This window comes from Triturus cristatus, chromosome 6 (assembly GCF_964204655.1).
Source record: "Triturus cristatus chromosome 6, aTriCri1.1, whole genome shotgun sequence".
In the NCBI taxonomy this organism is placed as follows: domain Eukaryota; kingdom Metazoa; phylum Chordata; class Amphibia; order Caudata; family Salamandridae; genus Triturus; species Triturus cristatus.
In genome coordinates this window covers 1,749,779,956-1,749,788,582 of record NC_140589.1, presented here as the reverse complement: position 1 = coordinate 1,749,788,582, position 8,627 = coordinate 1,749,779,956, and positions in this window count along the sequence as shown.

The window sequence follows — 8,627 nt, the reverse complement described above, 5'->3', positions numbered from 1 at the left end:
ACAAAACCTATGCATGACAGAATAGAGACACCCTTGCACTTTGGTGCATGTTGGCACATGGCAGTCTAAAGTACACAGGCACAAGGAGAAAGCAAAACCCTTTAGAATCATTTCCTGTGTGCCCCTCAACAAACAATCCCATGGTACCCCTCTCTTACTAAATCCAGTATGGTGAAATCCTTCTACCCTTTTGCAGAGCCCAGAGGTGCAGCCAGGGACATGAGTGGACCCTCCTTTGTGCTCACTTCAAACCAGTTATGACCACAGCTTCCTCCCCATTGTGACTGGAGCCTGGCTGGCAGGGGGACCAAAGAAGGGGCATGTTCAGGTGTCATTGACATCTGCCTGTGATAAGGGAGGCTCTTTTAAGATAACCAATTTTTTGGGCACTGTCAAATGTTCATCCGGCCAGGGGTACAGAAACATCTCTCCACTCCCAGGCCTTTGTCTTAGGTTCTTGAAGCAGTTTTTACACTTTGTTCAGAGTTGAGCACTCGGAGGGCTTCAGCTGGAGGCTAATGCAAATTAGCTTGGAGAGGCTTTAGGCAGGGAAAAGGTAACTTTCTAAAAGTACATATTCCTTAATATTTATTAAACATCCGAATTCACCAGTAAATTGGGATTTTAATAAGTATTATAAAGAGTTAAAGAATGATATGTCTATTTGTTTCCTAGCTGTAGCTAACATTCTTAAATGTATTATTGCATCCCAGTGCTTTCTGTGAAAATATCTTTTGGGGCTTTTTCACTGTAAAGATATGTTTAACATTACATTTCTACATGTCCCACCCTTGTCCTTTGGGCAGTAGACCTACTTAGAGGTAACTTATTAATATTTAAAGGGAATGTTTAGGCCTGACAAAAGGGTTTATTTTGCCAAGTTGAATTGCAGCTGAAAATCTGCTTTAGTAAGGCTAGTGTTATAGGCCTGAAGTCATGTTTTACTCTATCACTGTAGTAAATGGCACATGGGGTGCTGCAGTCCAATAGTGACATTTAACTTACAGGCTCTGGGCACACTTTGTGTCATATACAAGGGACCGAGGGGTATGCCAATTTCAGCATGTTGAAAGGAGAAGTACAGGCATTTAGCAGGGATAAGAGGCACAGTCAGTCATAAAATCTTTATTCGGTTTAAGTGCAAACCATAAAAGCATACAACAATAAATACATATTAAAAACAAAGATTTCATTATCGGGGAATTACCAAGCTTTAAAAGAAACACAGTAACACCAATTGTTTTAACAAGGTGACGTATCCAGTTAAAAACATTAAAAAGGGTACAGTTCATTTCTTCAAGGTACGAATTACCACAGTTAAAAAGCTCGCAATATTGAAAGTTTCCCAAACATTGTTTAAAAGCTGTAGGTACAAAAAAGCAGGTCTCACTTGAACAAAGCCTTTATCTATTAATATAGGGATCAAAAAACGTTTCCTGATGTCAATAAAGTGCTCACAGAAGAAAAAAAGGTGTATTATATCCTGGGGGGAAAAGTTATCACAGGAACAAGGGCCAGGGTCCCACGCCCTTTTCCAGTCTTTCTTGACTCCAATCAATAGGTGTAGTTGATTCAATCTAAATCTGGTTAAAAGAAAACGGTGATTTGCATTTGTTACATATCCAAGATAGGGTTCCATAAAAGGTATTGTTTTACAGAGCTGATGGGTCCTAACGGAACCCTTAACCAGCTCCTTCTCTTCCCTTACCGAAGTAGATATGTACATATGAGTTTCTTTGCACCAATTAATGTCACCTTTTACCAGGGTCTCAGGAGAAAGAAACAGCTCTGGTCTACCAAGCTTTTTAGCCAGGTTCCGAATATATTTCAACCAGGGTATGTGCAGACCATGATCAAGCAAAAGACAGTCTCTCAAAATAGTGTGATTCAAATGTAAATTCGGGTTAAGCCAAATGCTGATCCATTTAAGCATCGGGGCCAAAGCAATACTGTCTTCAAGAAAACCGATACCAAGTTCCTGATGGACAATATAGTTGGCGGTTGAAATCGGGACTGAGAGGAGGTTTTTTAAAAATCTATCCTCAACAGTCTGAATGCTTTTGGCGTTGTTAATGCCCCAGACCTCAGCTCCGTACAAAGCTATGGAGAGACACTTAGCTTTGTACACCTGGATAAGGGCCTTCATTGGTCTAGCTCCCAGTTTTCTGGCAAAGCCCAGAACACCTACTGTTGCTCTTGAAAACACAATCTTTTTAGCCATTATTTGGGTTACCCCGGAATCTCGATCATCAAAAAGAACACCCAAATAAGGAAAAGAAGTGACCCTGGATAATTGATGACCCCCACATAAAAAGGTTTTAGATTTAGCGGATTTAGGGCCAATGACCATGACGTGTGATTTGACAAAGTTAACAGATAAGTCCAGAGCCTTCATAAAATCGGCAAATGAGTTTAACAATAGCTGTAGGCCCACTCCCGTTCTAGCGATTAGGGCGGCATCGTCAGCATATAAAAGGGCAGGGACTGAATATTTCCCTGCATGGGGGATATCTTTACATGAGGCGATAAGGGTTTTGTCTAAGTCATTTATATACAGTGTAAAAAGGAGAGGTGCCAAAATGCACCCCTGCCTGACCCCATAAGATATGGGTATATCTTTAGTACAGTTACCCTTTTGATCGTAGCGAACTGTAGCTTTTAACTCTCTATGTAGGTCCGCTAAAAAGTGGACGATATCTTTATCTACACCAAGTGCAAGGAGCATGGGCCATAGTTTGGATCTATTTACACGGTCGAAGGCCGAGGACAAGTCCATAAAGGCGACCAACAAGGTTCCTTTCTTGGCCACCGTGTATTTACCAATTAAGAGTTGTAGATTTAAGCATTGGTCTATGGTGCCCATCCCTTTCCTAAATCCATACTGGACCATAGAGAGTTTTCCAGATTCCTCTAGCCAATCGTTTAGTTGGGCGAGGACAACCCTCCCCAAAACTTTCACTGAGGAGTCTATGAGGGAAATTGGTCGATAACAGCTCGGGTCGCCTCTATCCCCCTTTTTAAAAATAGGAACGATGACCGATTTCGCCCACGTTAATGGGAGGCCCTGTTGACAGGCATTTGTAAAAACTTCAAAAAGGATTTTGGACCAGAGTTTTATATCTGATTTAAAAAGATCAGCCGGGACTCCGTCAGGTCCCGGCGCCTTATTACTTGTCATTTGCAAAATAGCATTAGTCACCTCTGATTCTGTAAAGGTCAAAGTATAACTATCAGAGTTAAATAAGGGCCCTGCCCTCGAACCATCTCCATCATACACCTGTTTAAAATGAGTATACCAATCATCCTCTTGGATACCACATTCAAGCTCGGTATTGCTTTTACCGTTAAAAAAAGGCTTGTTTACAATAGACCAAAATTTCACACTATTTTTGATGACATCAATGGACAGGAGTTCATTCCATGCCTCATCCCTAATTTCATCTTTACGTTTTTTCTGAGCCATTTTGTAGGCCTTCCTACAGATGGCAATTTCTGCTCTGTCAGGGGGAACCGCTTTAAGAGCTAACATAAGCTTCCGTTGGGAAGATGAGCAGCTGTGATCAAACCATTTCTCCCCAATTTTGGGTTTGTCCTTGCTTACTTTTTTGAGATCACTATTTACCTGACAGCAAATTTTATCATAGGCTGTCAGAACTGCATCACTACAAATCCCGTCCTGTGAACACAAAAGTATTTCATCCCCTACCGTGTCCCACAATTTTTTAGTGAAATCCTCTGGGACCAGCTGACACCATTTCAGGCGTCGAGTTTGGTCAGTTGGCCTTATGCCCAGTGTACTGACAGTAGAATTATCAGATTTTCTTTTTTTAAGATCATCAGTGAAAGTTAACTGGACAGGATTGTGGTCACTATGGATAGACCACTTAACCTTATATTGACTTACATTTCCAACTAAGTTAGGTGTAACAAAGATGTAGTCAATAGTGGATCCTGTACCACATCCTTTATAGATCGGGATGTCATTAATGTCATTGACGGGGTAGACCAAATGATTCCCTACTAGGAGCTCATCTAACAATATCCCCTGTGGTGTGTGTTCAAAGTGTAGATTACCTTGATTATGTGGACCCAGACTGTCCCATATAAAACAATTTTTAAAACAGGGATGAACATTAAAATCACCGAGCACGACAACCGAATAGGGATTTTTACATGATTCATTATACATTTGTAAAAAATCAAATAGACTGAGTAAATGTTCATTTGGCATATTCTGAATAAATGAATTATAAAAATTTACAATGAGCCAGATCCCATTTAAGTTGGAGTGGATTTCTACTGCTAAACAGTGAGGCGAGCCTGTCTCCACTTTACTGTATTTACCATCAATGGTCAGTGCAATAAGGGTTAAAAGTCCACCTTTAGCCCTCTCCCTACTGGAGGCCACTGCTGGTGACCAAAAAGCAGAAAACCCATCCAGCAAAAAGGTATTTTCAGTGTCCCAAGTTTCTTGTAGGCCAATAATTTCGTGGCCTAATCGACTGTCCCTCCAGGTAGGGTCATGAGTTTTATTGGTTAGGCCAGCTATATTCCAGCTAAGGACACTTGTGCCTAGAGGCGTTCGCGGGGGACTGACAGTAGCGCCCACTCTTTCATCATTGACAGTCCCCAATACAGACGTAACATTTTGGGTGCCCTCTCTACTTGTGACTTGCACAGAACCACTGAGAACCGTGTCCTCTCCCTCTATAGAGGATGAACTTTCCGTTATGGGTATTGTAGTGGCCCCAACAGAGTGCAGTCAATCATTAGAATCTAAGTTACTCAGAGCCTGGAACCGATTTGAAGTAACAAAACCTTGAGGAAACTGGCTTTCAGGGTTACTTGTTCCGGCCTCCCATGGAACACTACGGGGTAAATTTGTTTGTTGTTTATAAAAATAACCCAATGAATGAAGGGTAATACCCTCGCCAGTGTGGGGGAGCAGAGTAGCTTTCGATAAGATATTATGCACTATGTGGGGATTTCTAAAGTTTATTACTACACAATCCCCCTTTATAGTCTTGCGCGAGCGCCCAACCCAGGAGACTCTTCTCTTGGTTAAAATCGAATGAGATAAGTATGCTGGAAAGCCATAATTCTTATTCAACCACGAGACAGATTTATTTTTAAGGGATTCATGGGTTTCGGTGAGAGAGTTCTGGGCGACGTCCTTCAAGGGGGGAACATTTGCTAACACTACAACAAATGGGGCACAGTCAGGGGGGAGATCTGGTTTTACTCCTCCTGAGTAAGTACTTGCCGTTGCGTTGTTACTGCTTGGGCAGCTTCCAGGAGGTGAAGTGTTACTCTCATTTGCTGTGGATTCGACGACCAATGGAGCTATATTATTTAGAGTATCCTTTGAGGGCCTAGAGGTGTCAACAGAGTTCTACCACCAGCAAAAAAAGATAGGACAAAATCATCTGGGGCTATACCATGCAAAAGCTGGAAAACAAAACCACCATAACACTTTTCACTGGGTTCGCATCACATTTGTGATACAAACCTGGCACAGAGAGTTAGTAATTCTTCCCCAAAACCTTTATTTTTACCTGAGTTTACAGAACTGTAATTGTAGATATTTCAAGAAACAACAATACGTTTTAGAAATACTTACATTTTTATCTGTGGGGGTCGCAATTATTTGCATTACAAAAACATATCCCCATATGGATGACTGAAAACAATATAGGTGATCATTGACATTTAATTCACATATATTGTTCCTTGATTTGCTGTACTATATATAAAATTTGGTGTTTGTCATCCAGACACTGTGCACATATGAAAGGGAAGCCACATAGATGTTGTCTATGGTAGTAAACATGTTCTCGCTTGTACAACCTGGAGTGGGAGGCTGCAAAGTCAGTAAATGGTTTAAAACCAAGAGAGCACTAACTTACATTTACATTTCTAAAAATGAAACGGAAGTCAGATAGATGTCTTCCATGGAAGTAAACAAGTTCCTACTTGTAAAACCCACAGACAGAGGGTGTGAAGCCAGTAAATAGTTTGGAGGCCTAAAACCCAGTGAACATTAATCTGCATTTCTAAAAATAAAATAACCTACACCTGTAATGTACTCCCACACACAATTCATAGACATTCATGAATGTACACACAGAACTGTTACTATACGAGGGAATGACATTAAAAAAATGAACATTGCCAAACGTAAAAATAATGCAAATACTTCACCTTGATAACATTAAATCATTACAATGTAAAAAATAAGTCAAAGTAAAAAACACTAAAAGCCAAATATATAACAGCAACAGTGCAAGATTTGACAAACCATAGTCATCGTTATCCGAGGGTCCCCTTTCTATTTCCAGGGCTCCCCCTTTGAGAGAAAAGTCCTTTCTCGATAAGTATGATGTTTACTGATGTTGATAGGGGAAGCGAAGCCCTGACTAGATGTACATTTGTTCTTTTTCCTTATTCCGTGGAGGTTTCCTCTTCAGACGTTTCTGGAACAACGGTGTTGCCACTAGCCCAACTCAAAATGGCGGAATCCTCTAGCAAAGTTAAATGAGGGTCCTCTAAAATGTAAATTTAAAAAGCCATAGAGTGAGCTGGTGGTCTTTGGGAGATACAGGCCTCCCAAACAGCTTCTCTGGTTATGTGATGGTGGCAAAAACTGCCAGTTCTTGACTAAAGGAAGGCTCTGGTACCGATTCACAGAAATAGGATGGCACACCTTCGTGAGAGGCAAGTTTCACTTACGAATGTATGCTAGATTTTTCTGTGGCAAATAGGCCACGGTTCACAATCATGACTAGGACAAGGTGACGAAAGAAACTCCGCCTCACCCAGTTTAGGCCTGGCAATCCATGCCTAATGAATCAATAGTTGTAAAGGTGGGCAACACACACTTTGCAATCATGTGTCCTATGACATCAGTTCTATGCACGTGGTCTCCCTGTGATGCACGCCTATCACATAGGGAGCCCAAGGTGAAATGGAAACCTTTGCACATGGGGGTTTCAAACTTGTGGGTGGAGGCTTTTGATGATGTCTATCCAGGGGTCTGCAACCTCCCATGGCAGCGTCAGAAATCTTTGTGGTATTTTTGGGGGAGACTAAAAAGACCTATTTCCTTAAAGCCCCACATCCCTCTCAACATTCTGCCTTTGTAAGGCCCTTCCTCCTTTCACACAAGAGAAGCATTGCCAAGGTGGGCAGGTCTGACTTGTGCTGAAAATTGCCTAATAATGCTTTTCTTCGCTCAGTATAATTAGCATCAAACTATATGTGTAGCATCTGCTTTCCCTGCTAATGTCATTCACAAATAAGTGGGAAACCAGGCTAACTATGTTTTTTGTAATTTGCATAGAGAAGTTGTAGATTTTCACAGGTAAGGAACGTTTATACCTTATTGTGACCATCCTGATTTTGATACAATACATCATTTCCTCACTCCCTCTGATGTTGCTGTGGCCCAGTGAGTGAATAAAACACAATGCTAGTCGTTATTGTGAGTGACAGGAGGGGTCAGGTGGACCCCATAATTAGCTGACAGACATCCCATCCCATTGGGCCTGCCTCCTTAGTATGTCTTATGAGAAGGTCACTGGTATTTGTTTCATCTAGGGCAAAAACAAGCCTTTTCGATGTGAAGCTGCACTAATGAGGCCTCTGCCTGCACAGTGCAGGGCTCTGGAAGAAGTGTTAATTAGCCCTTCCTCTGATAAACCTGCGAAGGCGGCAGAGCAGGTGTCACTGAATATTGGAAACAACTATCTGTGCATCTGTACTGCAAAGGCAAGCGCTAAGCATCCCTATCTGGGTCACTTTACAGTAGAATGCCAGGGCCCATCCACATAACGAGGGAAGCATACCAACTAATGTTCTTTGGTCCAAGCTGAACACATGCACCTGTAGGAAGGACATTTTAAAGAGTAAAAGATTCTGCCCTAAGATACTCCCTCGTTATATCACTTGATTTATGTTACTTGACAAAAATAGTGCAACATCATTGTCGACTTAACTGGTACATTGCACGGTAACTTTAGTTAAGCAGATGTGGAATTATAATAGTAAATATAGATTTACCCTGTTGCCGGGACTGGGAACAGAAACCAGCCCTGCAAAATGTTGTCATACCAAAGCCCATCCTGTGCAAACTAAGCAAGCACTCATCTCGGGGGGAGGGGGAGGGGGAGGTGCATTTGTCCACACATTGGAAACAGAAACTGCTTTTTTCCCCCTGGACTTTCGCCCTCAGTCCCCCTTTCTTTTTCTTTTTCATCCTTTCCCTTGACCCTGCTCCTTTCTCTAATACTAGTATCTCTTTGCCTCTGTTTGGCATCTCTTTGACCTCTTTCTCACCCCTCTTTCCTGCCCCCTCTTTCTTTCTATCTGTCTCTCTCTCCTCCTTCCGTCTCATCCATACTTTTTCTTACTCCACAAAACTTTCATACTTCATTTCTTACCCTATGCAATCCTCCTTGCTCCTCCTCCTTCCTCAACCTTTTTTGCTACCTTTTCATCTGTCGTCTTCTTTTTATCCCGTCTGTGGAGTCTTGGGCCACTAGGCCCACATGCCTGATGAACGACTACGCAAACACATGGTATGGGGTTCTAGAACAGGCCCAGGGCAGGGGCGTAACACAGGCCCCCAC